A 16,203-nucleotide genomic window follows, 5' to 3' on the forward strand; every position below is an offset into this window, starting at 1 on the left:
GTGTACTGCCGCCCCAGTGCCAAGGCACCCAGCAGAAGGGGACACACAGTCAGCTCTAGTCACCTCCCCTGCACTGCTGATCTCAGTAAATATGGGCCTGCTCCATGCATGCCACCATGGCACCCCCAGAAATGGCCCACCTACTGGGAGCTCCTGGGGCTGGAAGAAAATTCCCTCCCACAGGTAGCTCTAGTCTGTCTTTGTTGGTGGGAGTGCTCTCTTCCCCTTCCCTGCACCACACAGATTCAATGCTTTCCGAAGCTCAACACAATGCCTTACACGAAGGCAGAGTGTCCCTGTATGCAGCTGCTCAATGCAGAGCTCTGGTCCCTTTCTACTCGGTTGCCACAAACTTTGGGGCTGCCTTTCCTATGGTCGGCGCCCTGTGCATAAGATGCCAGTCGGTGCCACAATTAGAAGCTTTCTTTAGCTAGGAAGGAGTGCTCCCCTCCTCTCAGGTACACTGTTCCCCTGGATCCCTCTGTCCTCCACAGTAGGCACTCTTTTCCTTCTCCTCCATTCCAGGATTAAGTTTCCCACTTTTGGATGCCAGTCCACACTCCCAAGGGCAGGGAGCTTTGCAACCTTTAAGCCCTGGGGCTCAGAGCTCAGCACAGCCTTCAGTGGGGACTCCTCTTTTTTACCCCCACCCCTTTCTTACCAGACTCTATGATGTTTCTTAAGTGCTCCCTATTTGAAATATGTCCACTCAGGTATATTTGTCTGGTTTTTCCAAACTGGTTACGCAGTATTTTAGCAGTAAATCGAGTATGTGGCTGGTAGCAGGGGCGCTCTGCTTCTTCTCACAGTGCCACCATCTTCCTGGTCTTTTACACTTTTAAGTTATTTTTAGAGGTGTTAACTTTTATCAGTTGTTTCAGGAGGTGTTCACCAGGTTTTTCATCATAAAATTTTTTGTATTTGATAATTAATTTGTAGGAAGACATTTTGAGACTATTTGAATGTTCCATTCCAAATCAAACTTTTGCCCACATTTTATTCACTAGTTTTAACAACTATTGATGAGGCTAGCCTGAATCAATTATTACAATGATGATTGTCAAATGGTGATTTTTCTAACTCTGTTACTTTCTTGTCATTACTAGTTGACATTATACTGTAATAAAGAACTTTATTTTCTCCTTTATTATTTATATATTTATATGTGTGATTTTATTCACTAGATTATAATATGTTACTATCATTATTTACTAATTTTATGCTCATTTTTTTTCAGATTTGGCCAGTGGAACTCCTTCAAGTTTTAATGTGCTCTGAAATCATCCATTTTGCCAGGGGGCCCTGATTCTTTTAGTGGAAGATGGTATTTAGAAACTAAGATCTGAGTGATAAATGTGCTCATTGCTACTGGGGTGTCATTGCTTCTAGGCCTTTTCAGTGAACAAAAGTAGGATATATACACCTACACATACACATATCTTATGCATCTCTATCTTTTTTTAAAAAAAATATATCTTTATTGATTTCAGAGAGAGGAAAGGAGAGGGAGAGAGAGAGATAGAAACATCAATGATGAGAGAGTCATTGATCGACTGCCTCTTGCACTCCCCCAACTGGGGATGGAGCCCACAACCCAGGCATGTGCTCTGACCAGGAATCGAACCCCAACTGCCTGGATCCTAGGTCGATGCTCAACGGCTGAGCCACACCCGGCCAGGCCTTATGCATCTCTTAATGATACATGTGCACGTGTGCACACACACACACAAATACACACACTATGGGTAGATCATACTGACACTTCCAATTCTTATTCAACATCATAAGTTTTATTCAAGACTTTATTCTCACATGTTTGTGTATCTTTTCTCTACAGTGAGAATCCTGGCTCTTATTATGCCCAAATATATACTTACTTATTGATATAACTTAGAATACACAATTTTCTCACTATGTTTACTAATCTTTCTGCCTTCTCAGAGAAAAAAATTTAGGAAAACAAATAACCCTTCAATTTCTGAAACCTATTTTAGGCTCCTAAGTTTCCATCTAGTTTCACAAGATCCTACTCTAAAACACATGAGACAACTTCCGGGGGCTGCCAAAACACATTTCAGTGGCTCCACCTAAAGCTGTCCTGAGGTGAAGATTTTTTTAAAAAATTATCTTTATCATTGAAAGTATTACAGATGTCCCCTTCCGTACCTCCAATGAAGCCCTCCACTCCAGACCTGTCCCCCGGGACTTCCCCACACTATTGTCTGTCCATGGGTTATGAATATATGTGTGTAAATTTATTGGTTAATCTCTTCCTGCCCCCTCTTTCCCTCTGAAATAAGTCAGTATGGTGCATGCTTCAATGTCTGGGCCTTTCTTGTTCCTCAGTTTATTTTCTTCATTAGATTCCACATATAAGTGAGATCATGTGATACTTGCCTTTCTCTGACTGGCTTATTTTACTTAGCCTAATATTCTCCAGGTCTCTCCATGCTGTCTCAAAGGGTAACAGATGCTTCTTTTTCACAGCTGCATAGTATTCCATTGTGTAAACGTAACATAGTTTTTAAATCCATTCATCTACTGATGGGCATTTGGGCTGATTCCAGATCTTAGCTATTGTAAATTATGCTGCTATGAACATAGAGGTGTATATATTCTTTCAGATTGGCGTTTCTTACTTTGTAGGATATATTCCTAGTATTGGAATCATTGGGTCAAATGGCAGTTCCGTATTTAATTTTTTGAGGAAACTCCACACTGTTTTCCATAGTGGTTGTACCAGTCTGCATTCCCACCATAGTGAAGTAGGGTTCCCTTTTCTCCACATCCTCACCAGCACTTTTTGTTTGTTGATTTATTAATAGTAGCCATTCTGGGAGGTGTGAGGTGGTACATCATTGTTGTTTTTATTTGTATTTCTCTGATAATTAGTGACTTCGAGCTTTTTTCTTCTGCCTCTTGGCCATTGGTATATCCTCTTTGGAGAAGTGTCTATTCAGGTCCTCTACCAATTTTTTTTTAATATTTTTAAATTTTATTTTTGTTTAAAATATTACAGATGTCCCTTTTTCTCCCCAATGACCCATTCCACCCCATCCCATCCCCCTCCCCATTCCCTTTCCCCACTATTTTCCATGTCCTTGGGTTGTGCATGTATGCATAGAAATTCTTTGGTTACTCTCTCCCCATCCACCCATCCTCCCTCCTCCATCCCTCTGACATTCGTCAGTCTGATCCATGCTTCCATGTCATTGAATCTATTCTGTTCATCAGTTTATTATGTTCTTTAGATTCCACATGTAAATGAGATCATGTGATGTTTGTCTTTTTCTGCCTGGCTTATTTCACTTAGCATAATTTTCTCCAGGTCCATCCATACTGTCCCAAAGGGTACAAGATTCTTCTTCTTTCCAGCTGTGTAGTATTCCGTGGTGTAACTGTCCCACCGCTTTTTTATCCACTCATCTACTGATCGGCACTTGGGCTGTTTCCAGATTTTAGCTATTGTAAATTGCTCTGCTATGAACATCGGAGTACATATATTCTTTCTGATTAGTGTTTCAGGATTCTTAGGATACATTCCTAGGAGAAGAATCACTGGGTCAAAAGGCAACTCCATTTTTAATTTCTTGAGGAACCTCCATACTGTTTTCCATAGTGGTTGCACCAGTCTACATTCCCACCAGCAGTGTATTAGGGTTCCCCTTTCTCCACATCCTCACCAGCACATGTCGTTTGTTGATTTGATTATGGTAGCCATTCTTACAGGTGTGAAGTGATACCTCATTGTGGTTTTAATTTGCATCTCTCTGGTGATTAATAATGTTGAGCATTTTCTCATGTTTCTCTTGGCCATCCGTATGTCCTCTTTGGAAAAGTGTCTATTCAAGTCCTTTACCCATTTCTTAATTGGGTTGTTTGTCTTCCTTTTGCTGAGCAACATGAGTTCTTTGTACACTTTGGAAATTAATTCCTTATATCCTTGGTAAATATGTTTTCCCAGACTGTGGGGTTCCTTTGTATTTTGAGGCTGTTTTCTTTTGCTGTGCAGAAGCTTTTTAGTTTGATGTAGTCCCATATGTTTATTTTTTCTTTTGTTTCTCTTGCCTTAGGAGATGTATCAGTGAAAATTCCACCACGTGGGATGTTTGTAACTTTACTGCCTATGTTTTCTTCCAGGATTTTTATGGTTTCATGACTTACATTTTGAGTTTATTTTTATGTATGGTGAAAGTTGGTGGTCTAGTTTCATTTTTTTGCATGTATCTGTCCAATTTTCTGAGCACCACTTATTGAAGGGACTGTCTTTACTTCATTGGATACTCTTGCCTCCTTTGTCAAATATTAATTGACCATAATGGCATGGGTCTATTTCTGGGGTCTCTGTTCTGTTCCATTGATCTATATGCCTGTTGTACCAATACCAGGCCGTTTTGATTACAGTGGCTTTGTAATACAGTTTGAAGTCTGGTAATGTGATCCTTCCCACTCTGTTCATTTTTCTCAAGATGGCTGCAGCTATTAGGGGTCTTTTTGAGTTCCGTATAAATTTCAAAATGTTTGTTCTAGGTCTGTGAAATATGCAGTTGGTATTTTAATAGGAATTGCATTGAATTTATAAATTGCTTTGGGTAGTATGGACATTTTAATGATATTAATTCTTCCAATCCATGAGCATGGTATATTCTTCCACCTGTTTAAATCTTCCTCTATTTCTTTTTCAGTGTCCTGTAGTTTTCTGAGTACAGGTCTTTTACATCCTTGGTTAAGTTTATTCCTAGGTATCTTATTTTTTTAGTTGCAATGGTAAATGGTATTTCTTTTTTAGTTTCTCTCTCTGAAAGTTCATTGTTGATGTATAAGAATGCCATTGATTTCCAGATGTTGATTTTGTAAGTTGTCTTCCTTTTGTTGATATGTATGAGTTCCTTATATATTTTGGAAATTAACCCTTTATCAGATGTATCATTGGGAAATATGTTCTATACAGTGGATTCCTTTTTCCTTTTGATGCTGATCTCTTTTCCTGGGCAGAAACTTTTTATTTTTATATAGTCCTGTTTGTTTATTTTTTTCCCTTTATTTCTCTTGCCCTAGGCATTGTATCAGTGAAAATTCTTTTATGTAAGATGTCTGAGATTGTACTGACTACGTTTTCTTCTAGTATTTTATGGTTTTTCAACTTACATTTAAGTCTTTTATCTGTTTTGAGTTTATTCTTCTGTATGGTTTAAGTTGGTGGTCTAGTTTCATTTTTTTTTTTTTTTTGCATGTACCTGTCTAATTTTTCCAACACCCATTTATGGAAGAGACTATCTTTACTCCATTGTTGTTCTTGCCTCCTTTGTCAAGTGTTAATTGACCATAATAAAGTGGGTCAATTTCTGGGTTCTCTGTTTTATTCCATTGATCTATATTCTTGTTCTTGTGTCAGTAACAGGCTGTTTTGATTACAGTGGTTTTATAGTATAGCTTGATAGCTCTCTAACTTTGTTTTTCTTTCTCAAGATTGTTGTGGCTATTCAGGGTCTTTTTTGGTTCCATAGAAATTTTTGGAGTATTTGTTCTAGTTCTGTGAGATATGCCATTGGTATTTTGATAAGGATTGCATTGAATCTATAGATTGGTTTTTGTAGTATGGACATTTTAATGATATTAATTCTACCAAATCCATGAATATAGTATATACTTCCATTTGTTTGTATTTTCCTCTATTACTCTCTTCAGTGTCCTACAGTTTTTTGACTATGGGTCTTTTACCTCCTTGGTTAGGTTTATTTTTAAGTATCTTAATTTTTTTGTTACAATGATAAATAAGATTTTTTTTTTTTTTAGTTTATCTTTCTCAGAGTTCATTATTGGTGTATAGATAAGTGAAGACTTTTAATATAAAGTCACTGTCTTATGGCAAATTCTCATTATTAGGTTGAAAACTATAGCCTATAATAGTGGAAATATCCTTGTTTCCCCTCCTTATTTGGGAGTATCAATTTTGGGGCAGACTATCTTTAATGGATACCTGACAATATAGCAAAAGATAACTAAAGTCATAAGATAAATAATAACATTGTTTTGGAGTCCTAATTTTTTAATGGTGAATAATTGAAGCATTATTTGTTATTAAAACAAATAAGCTATGGATTGGTTTGTAACATTTCCTCAATTTTAGAAAACAAACATGAGACTTCAATGAAACTTGGGACATGAAGTTTCCTTCTTCAAGCTACAAAAACTGAATTATTTGGGCTTCCCATTTTCTTTCCTATGACATTGATGGGCTCTTTAGTGGAAAAATTAGATACACTCTGGTGGGTGCATAAAGACCAAGTACACACTGGTTCAAGTCTTGTTTCATACTCATACTAACTGTAAATTTTGACATATTTCTTAATTATTCTGAGCCTCAGCTGTAAAATGGGAAAAATAATAACCATCTCACAGCGTTAGTAAGGGATTACATGATATATTAAATGTAAAATGCTTAGTGCATAGCAATATTTAATACATGTGAGACTTTCTCCCTTCTTCTCTCCCCATTTTCCTTTCACAATTTTTTCATGTGCTCCAAAAATGTGAGTTCACCTGGATGCCTACTCTGGTCTTCACAGTAGTCTCAGGCAGATACATTTCAATTAAGTTTTCACCACACTTTGAAGTCATTTTCCAAAAGGACTTTTGTTCAATTTATATGTTTTAAAAGTATTTTTTTTAATGTCATATAAATCTTATTTGTTCCTTAAAACAAAAGATATATGTCAAATGTGGAAGAAATTATCCTTATATAAAAGACAAGAAAATCATGTCCTAAAGAAATCAATGGCTTTCTCAAGACTTCACAATAAATAAGGAGCTGGGACTAAGATTCCTGAAATAGAAACCTGGGAACCCTAAGCTCTGTATAATGCTGGTAGGTTTTCTCCTCCCTTTCTATATTGTCCTCAACTTTTCCAATGCATTCTACCCTGGCTTACAATTTCATTCCTGCTTGGCCAGATCACTGAATCCCTACCACTGAACCATTAAAATAGCTCTTTCCCAGCACAGCTGAATTATCCTTTTTCCAAAACAGTTGTGGATGGAAGCATTCAATTACTCCCACTGAAACCTCATCCCTATCCACTGGTTTGTTTCCTTGCCTCAAGGCTCAGATAACACAATCACAGAACAATTCAACTTTTGAACATTTCCAAAAATCTGAGTTATTCTCTTATATCCTTGGTCACCTTGTTATGCTAACAATATTTAAAACTCATAGATAATGTGAAAATTATTATTAAAATCAACAACATTTTTCTTCTACATTTCTTACCCTCTTAACTTAATTATGATAATCCTACCTAAGTAAAGATTTATTATATTTGCACTCTTTCTTTCTTTCTTTTTCTTTCTTTCTTTCTTTCTTTCTTTCTTTCTTTCTTTCTTTCTTTCTTTCTTTCTTTCTTTCTTTCTTTCTTTCTTTCTTTTTTTAATTCCTTCTGGAGTTGATAATGAATAAGGAAATGTCAGAGGTTAGAAAACAAGAGGGTAAAAAAAATACAAGTGGTCTGGTCAATCTAGTGGCTAGTCAGTGACTTCTTATGGTAGATATTGACTGTACAGTTCCCCTTTGAGGAAATACAATCACACATTTCTTGGAGCAGAGGTTCAATTTCAAATTCCCTTATCAAATTGCATTTCTGATCCTGGTGGTTTTGTGACTCACCAACATATCTGACATCCAGAACACTTTGGGTACATTTTAAATTTAGGAAAACATCAAAACAAACAAACCTCAACATCTATATTTTCTTGATAGCCAAGTAGAAAAGAGCATTAGTTCTGAAGCAGCCCTTAGGAAATCCTTAGACATAGAAATGTCCATTTCTACTTTGGAGTCATTCAAGATAAATCAAATATTGAATCTTAGCTTTTCTTTTGCTTGCTATCATAGCCTATGCATAGTTTCTAAATGTTGTACAACTTTTAGGTTACCTGAAGGACTGAGTTTAAAAACATTAGGGCAAGACATTAAAGATGGCGGTGGACTGAGTGGAAGCTACACTGACACTTTCCTGGGACCAAACTAGAATTACAATTAAAATATAGAAAAACCATCCTGAATAATCAACTGCAGCTGAAGACAAAGAGAACCCTCATAACCAAGGACATAAAGTGGAGACCACATAGAGACTTATAGGAAGTACAGAAGCCCATGAGGACTGGCTGGGATCCCACAGGCAACAGCCAAATGTCCCTAGAGATATCTCAGCAGTAGGGGAGTTCCCACTGAGTACTCTGGGGTTAAATGTCAGGGTGGGCTTCACAGCCAAGAATATAGAACTGAGAAAGTTGCTCACATAGCATCAGGCTATGAAAAGCAGCCAGGTTTCTGTCTGCCAGGGAGAGGCAGCTGGAACTACATGCACCCTCTTAAAGAGCCAACGCACAAAGATTCATGTGCAGCCACTGACCTTGGGCTCCAACAGAGGGAGGGCAGAGGGGACTGGAGTTGTGTGAGGATAATCTAGGGTTGTGGGCTCTGGAGATAAAGCTCAGAAGGCACTCCTCTGGATTTCTTTGTAGGGTCGTTCATTTCCTCATACTTCAGAGGCAGATATTTACTTTCCAAACAGCTTTTGCCTGAAGGGGAAGGAATTTCCCCACCCTTCTAGAAAACTTTTCCTTACCCAGAGAAGTTTCTACTGTTCGAAGCTCATTAAGAGAATCAGATTAATCAGCCTGCAAGCAGAGGCAGATTTCAGAGTGCTTTGAGTCTTTGCTGATCTGCTTCTGGACGCAGGTCTTGGAAAAGCAGATTTTGGTGTGCATCTTGGACTTGTCCAAATGCACCCAACCCAAACAGAGGGGACATCAAGCCATGGGATGTTGATAGCTCCAAATAGGGTATTCAAGGCAAGTCACAAACAGCATCTGATATTGGCCTGCATCAGAGGCCATCCAAAAAGACTGAGAGCCCCAGCAGGCCTACCTAATTCATAGAAACAAACCATACTAAGCAACCAAAGTGGGAAGACAAAAAAACAACAACATCCAAATGAATGAAAAAGAGAAGTATCCAGAAAAAGAGCTAAATGAAATGCAGATAAGAAATCTATCAGATATAGAATACAGAATACTGATTGAAAGGATGCTCAAAACCATGAAATAAGATGTGGAAACTATGAAGGAAATGAAGAATGATAAAGCAGAAATAAAGAATACATTGGAAGGAATAAATAGAAGATTAGAGGAAGCCGAGGATTTGATCAGTGAATTAGAAGACAGGGTAGAAAAAAAATCAATCAGAGATCCAAAAAGAAAAAACAATTAAAAAACAGGAAAAGAGTCTAAGGGAGCTGTGGGAGAGCATGAAACTTAAAATATTCGCATCATAGGAATGCTAGAGGAGGTCGAAAGTAATCAAGGGTTAGAGAAACTGTTTGAAGAAATAATGGCAGAAATCTTCCCTAACCTGATCAAGGAAAAAGTCACACAAGTTCAGGAGGCACAGAGAGTCCCAAGTAAGAAGAATACAAAGAGGTCCATGCCCAGACACAACATAATTAAAATGCCAAAAATTCAAGACAAAGAGAGAACCTTAAAGGCAGCTACAGAAAAGCAATCTCTTACCTACAAGGCGCTCCCATAAGGGTGTCAGCTGACTTCTCATCAGAAACTCTACAGGCCAGAAGGGAATGGCATGAAGTATTCAAGGTAATGCGAAACAAGGTTCTGAAACCAAGAGTACTCTATCCAGTAAGATTATCAATCAAGATAGATGGTGAAATAAAGAGCTTCCCAGACAAAAAAGGGCTAAAGGAGTTATTCACCACCAAACCAGCATTGCAGGAAAAGTTAAAGGGACTGCTGTAATTATAAGTAGACATCGAATCATTGCAAGAAATGTTAAAAGGACTGCTATAATAAAAAGAAGAAATAGAGAAACATAGGCATAAAGAATTAAAATGGCAACAAATAAGGACCTATCAATAATAACCTGAAGGACTTTAAGAGAGAGATCAATAGCAGTATAGTTATAGTCATGGACTTTAAAACCCCACTGATTTCACTGGATAGATCTCCCAGACAAAAAGTCAACACAGAAACAGTGACTAAATGGCACACTAGATCAGATGGATTTAATTGATATTTACAGAACATTTCACCCCAAAGCTGCAGAATATACAATCCTCTCAAGGGCACATGGTTCATTCTCAGATATAGACCACAGATTAAGACACAAAACAAGTCTATAGGTTCAAGGAGATTGGAATCATATCAAGCATCTCGGATCACAAGGGCATGAAGTTAGAAATCAAATACAGAATAACCACTCAAAAACATTCAGACACATAGAGGCTAAGTAACATGCTATTAAACAATGAATAGGTTACCAATAAGATCAAGAAAGAAATAAAACAGTTCCTGGAAACAAATGAAAATGAACACACAACAACCCAAAATCTATGGGACACAGTGAAAGCAGTCCTTAGAGTGAAGCTCATAGCAAGCATTATAGGCCTACCTCAAAAAGCAAGAAAAAATTTTAATAAAGTGTTTAACCCTACAACTTAAAGAATTAGAAAGCTCCCCTGTGAAGCCATCTGGATCAGGGCTTTTATTTGCTGGGACTTTTTTATTATTGTTTTGATTTCATCACTTGTTATTAACCTATTCAGGTTTTCTGATTCTACCTGATTCAGTTTTACATGATCTCACTCATACATGGAACCTAATAAAATAGACTGAAGAACAAAATAGATCCAGAGACATAGAAGCATGGAACAGACTGATGATTTTCAGTGGGAAGGCAGGGGTGGGGCTGTGGTTTGGGAGAGATTAATCAAAGAATTTCTATGCATATATGCTTATCCTAGGGACACTGACAATAGTGCGGTGAAGGCCTGGGGGGCGGGGGCGGGTTGGATGCAGGGTGGAGGAGGTCAATGGGGGAAAAAAGGGGGATATCTGTTATACTTTCAACAATAAAGATAAATTAAAAAACAAAACATACCAAAAAAAACCCACAAAACATTAGGGCAACAATCTCTTCTTTAAAGGGAACTGGATGTTGCCTATCACACGAAAATATAGAAAACAGCTCTGTTCTCTGACATTAGAATTTTACAAAATGTCTTATTAATTGAGCTATTTAAAAATATATGATTTGGCTTAACTTAATCTAGACTTTAAGAACAATAATCAGAAAATAATAACAAAACTTCTTGCAAAATAGTTTAAAGTAAGATGCTGTACCTGCATGTGTAAAAGTTCATAATTTCTCACAGAGTAAATGATTAGAAATCAAAATATGCCACTTAGTTTAATTGTTGATGCCCAGAAAACTATTTTGGGAATGGCAAGGCTGATAAAGTTAAAAGTAAAATATTACTCTAAGCACAGCCCACAGATAGGTTTTCTTCCTATGATATAAACATCTTTCTCCTTATCACTTGTTTTTTCTTTAATTATGCTGTTTGTTCCCATGATAATCAGTTTTGGTGGTTTAAATAAAAAACTAACTAAATGCAATATACTGCCGAGAATTTCATACTTGTCTGTTTTCTGTTTTATTTTTCAGTAATTTATTTCAAAAATAATCACATTATATCTACTATTTATGCCAAACATTAAAGGAGCTAAAAAATTTAAATCACTGGGAGACTCACATTCACCCACTGATCATCTTTTTAAAAATATTTGTAACAGTATTATTTTATTATCAATAATGTATCAATATCAAATTAGTGATTTTTAGTCTGGATGTTTTTCTTCTCTGATTTCATTAAAATGTCCCTTCTAGAATCACAACTTCCATCTTCACAAACGATTGGCCCTTAAAAAGCACAAAAATGTGTATTGAATTATTTCTTCTTATGTCTTTCTATGTGTTCAATTTAGCTCTATATTTAAATAAATGTTAACAGTTAAGTCATAAAATGAATCATCCTGATTTTTCTCTTTTGACTTCATTGATTCAACAAATATTTCTGAGCACCTATTGGATGAGACCTGCTGTCACTTGTCACTTTGTGATCTAAAGAGAAGACTCACTTTCTCTTGAACACCAGAAGAGAATTATATAAGCGAAGAGGAAATTTCCATCTGATATTTTATGACTGTCTGTCATTGGATCCACCGGTTAAAGAAAAGGATTTAATATTAAGCTTTCTTTTTTTAAAAAAAAAAAAAAATAGTTGATAAGCTGAGGAGCATATTTAAAAGATAGATAAATAAGACCTTATGTAGCTTGTGGAAGTATAAATTTGTACAACCACTTTCTAACATTGTTTGACTGTATGTAGTAAATCTAAAAATACACATACCTTATAAACCAGCAATTCAACTCTTATTTCTATACCCACAGAAATACACATATACATTTAACAAAGATCCATTCCAGGATTTTCATAGCAACACTATTAAGAATAGCCAAACAAGGAAAACTACTGCATATTCACACAATTTAATTGAATTCTATGTAGTAATGAGGATGAAAAATTTACAACTTTATGCAACAGCGTGGATGAATCTCACAAATATAATGTTATGTGAAAGAAATCAGATGCAAATACATACTGTATGACTGCATTTATATAAAATCGTGAGACAGGAAAACTAATTTTATTAAGAGTCGACATAGTAGTTTTTCTTGAGTGGGGAGTAATTGGATGAGATCATGAGTAGCGAGTTTCTGGTGTGTTGGTAAGTTCTGTTTCTTGATCTTGATGCTAATTACATAGGCAGATTTAGTTTGGGAAATTCATTGAACAACATGCTTATAATATGTGTGCTTTTCTATATGTAAATTGTACTTCAATAAACAATTTTTAAAAAGACACCAAAATAATCTTAAAAACCAGCAGGATATACTGAAATTTACATGTTCACTTAATTTGTCCTACCTTTTTTATTATTACTATTATTATTTTTTGTTTTGTTTATTGTTATTTAGTTTCATTGTAATATGAGGTAGAAATGGTATTTTGTATCACATTCATTTTGTGGTTACAAGGTCAATTGAATATGTGGTTTAATTTATATTGTGTATTCTTTCTTTTATCAAGATTTTCCATTTATTGTTCTAGAATGCCAAAGTTTTGCATAAACAATCTTATTATCAATCAGTGATGTGCAAAACTGTCAAAGTGAAGCAGAATTAGCTGAGAGTCTGTAACTTTGACAAATGCCATCATAGTCCAGCTCCCTGCTAATCACTGTTATGGATACTGCATTGAGAAATAGTGCTTGAAAAATTAATTAAATCCTGTTATAGAGACTAAAATGAATATAAAGGGCAGGGAGAAAAAACAAACAAAAAGGAAATGATAAATAGCAGCTTGTTGAATTGAAGAGACATATTGCAGTGTAAACAGAGAGATAATTAAATGCACCAAAGACACTAAATTGGGAGGTGTTGCCTTGGCCAACAAGGACCAAGAAATCATTCTGTTGAATTTGGGAAGGTTAAAGTCAGGGCAGGAAATAAAATGAAATTCAACCAAGAGAAAATAGAAGCTGCTATGCCAAGGAAAAGTAATCTAAAGCCCAAATATTCTGTGGGAGAGAAAATCTGGAAAAGGCCAGTATCTTGAGAGAGTCTGGGGAGAGCAAAAGCATAAAAAATTAGGTACCAAGAGTTAATAAGACTAGAAAGAGAAAAAGGCCACTGGTCGTTCTCAACTCTAAGGGTTCTTTTTTTCTTATTTCCCTCTGAGCTACCTTGGAGCTTCTTTTAAGGTTAATAGTAGTCTGGTAAAGCCAAAAAATGTAGAAATAAGAAATGTCATGTAAAAAGCACATGAAATGGAGTCATGTTTACAAGGAGATAATTGTATCTTTGATCCTTGCACTGTTACTTAGGCAGAAGACTAAAGCTCTCCTTAAAAAAAAAAGTTGCATGCATATGCTCACACATGTGTGTATGCATGTGTGTATTACTTGAATTCCCTGTTGTGTTATGATTAAAGCACAATTGATGAGTCTTCTTCAGAGCTGGCTAAGGTGCCAATAACTGTGGTTTGGTCCTCTAGCTCACCAAGTATAAAAGTCAGACTCTGGCACTTTGAATTTAGCCCTCCTTTTATACTGTGTATTTTGGTTGCTATATTTGCTGAAACTGTGAATAATATAAGCTATAGCTGGATGCATGTTATATATCTTATAAATAATTCATAGGATACATTGCATGCTCTATTTTGTGTTAAAAATTTCATTTTCTGATGAAAACTCCAGTACAAGCAAGACATCAAGATGAAGGCATGTAAATTTTAGAGAAAACCACTCAGAATTACTATAATTCAACAAGTTAAAATAGTTCCTAGAGACATAGTGACTTTTAGAGTTTTAAGGTATTTGCAAAAACAGTATAATTCATTATGAAAAACGAAGAGGTAAGTATTTTGAGGAGGAAAAATATTATCTTAAATCATGCTAATTAGACTAGAGAAAGCTGAGTAAAGACATGACCTTTAAGAGGTAACTCAACTTAAAATGGGAGTATAGAGGCCCGGCGGGGCGTGGCTCAGCGGTTGAGCATCGACCTAGGATCCAAGAGATCGGGGTTTGATTCCCTATCAGGCCACATGCCAGGGTTGTGGGCTGCAGCTGATCAATGACTCATCATTGATGTCTCTCTCTCTCTCTCCCTCTCCCTTCCTCTCTCTGAAATCAATAAAGATATATTACAAAAAAAAAAATTTTAAATGGGAGTATAGAATAAGGATAATTTAAAGAATTAAAGACAATGGGAATCATGGAAGTAAAATAATTCTCTTGCCTTTTCATAACCTCTGAGGGTGCCATTCATATTATATTCTATGATTACTACCTTCCCCCACACAACCCCTTCAGGCCCTAGTTGTGCCAATACCAAGAAGTCCCTAACTCCTTATGAGAGAGGAGAATGAGAATGTAAAAATTTTGTGAGACTCCTAAGTATGTCCAAGGAATCAGAAGAGGAGAACTTCGACCTAATACTGAAAGCAATGGGGAATCATGGGAAGCTTGATAGTTTACATTTTAAAAAGTTACCCTGACAGAAGAGTTGAGAATAAGAGTTAAGAATATACTAAAAGTGAATGACCCTTGGGCAGAATAATTCCTTTCAAAGCTATTATAACTGCTTTACTGAGAAAGCTTGTGAGCTGATCTAAGAGAGTGGTGGTGGCAAGGGTAAAGGGTGTGTGTGTGTGTGCTGGGGAAATACCTAAGAAGTAGAATTTACAAATCTGTCCCTAGTAGAATAATGAAGTAGAAATATGCATAGAAAGAGAATGCCAGGGAAACTTCCAGGTCAAATTGATTGGTCAAAGAATACAGGAAGATTTTTTTTTTCTGGTTGTGGCTTGGAGAGAGGAATGGCTCATTTTGGACAAGCAGAGTTTTAGGTGTCTGGTGAATGTAAACACCTAAAGTTCTGTGGTAAGAAAATATAAATATGGGCCAAAGAAAAAAGAGAAAGGCTTAGGTTGGAGATAGAAATTTAGGAATATTGATACTTAGTGATAGTTGAGGCCATAGGCTTGAACAAGATCTCCCATTGGGAAAGAGTAGCTAGAGTGGCTGAAGACAAAGGAAACATGAAATGGTTGGTGGAGGAAATAAGTCATAAATATCAGTCATGACCTCATGACAACTTGCAGAAATAGGAATTATAGCATCTACCCATCTTTCTTTCCTTGTTGTATAAATTTAAATGTTTTGACTAAATTCACTTTCATTTACTCACCTTTTTCTTTGTTATAGAGTGTGTTGGTGCTTAATTTTGAAATTTAGTTTATAGTTGAAGAATACGAAAATATGCATATCACTAGAGACCTGGATGAAGAGTTGGAAGTAGTAATTAGAGTGAATACATTTTCAGCTAGAAAATAGAAGGATACATTGTGTTACATGAGGGATTTTTTTCCCTTGGTGGTAAAAATATGAGTAAGGGAAGAAGAAAATGGAAAGAGTGAGGAAGGAAGGAAGGAAGGAAGGAAGGAAGGAAGGAAGGAAGGAAGGAAGGAAGGAAGGAAGGAAGGAAGGAAGGAAGGAAGGAAGGAAGGAAAACAAAAAGCTGTATGGTGATAGAGACTGTTAAAAGTAGGAACTATAGCAGACCCTACAGTAATTTTGATGGCCAGATTCTGAACTTCCTGCCCATTTAGGTTGAATCCAAATGAAATAAGTTATAGAATCCCAGCTCCTACTATCAAAACCTAAAAAGGGAAAAGAGTTATCTTCCCTGTCTCCTGCAAGATAGACTCTGGGTCCATTACT

The sequence above is a fragment of the Miniopterus natalensis genome, chromosome X (genome assembly GCF_054644295.1).
Source record: "Miniopterus natalensis isolate mMinNat1 chromosome X, mMinNat1.hap1, whole genome shotgun sequence".
Taxonomy (NCBI): domain Eukaryota; kingdom Metazoa; phylum Chordata; class Mammalia; order Chiroptera; family Miniopteridae; genus Miniopterus; species Miniopterus natalensis.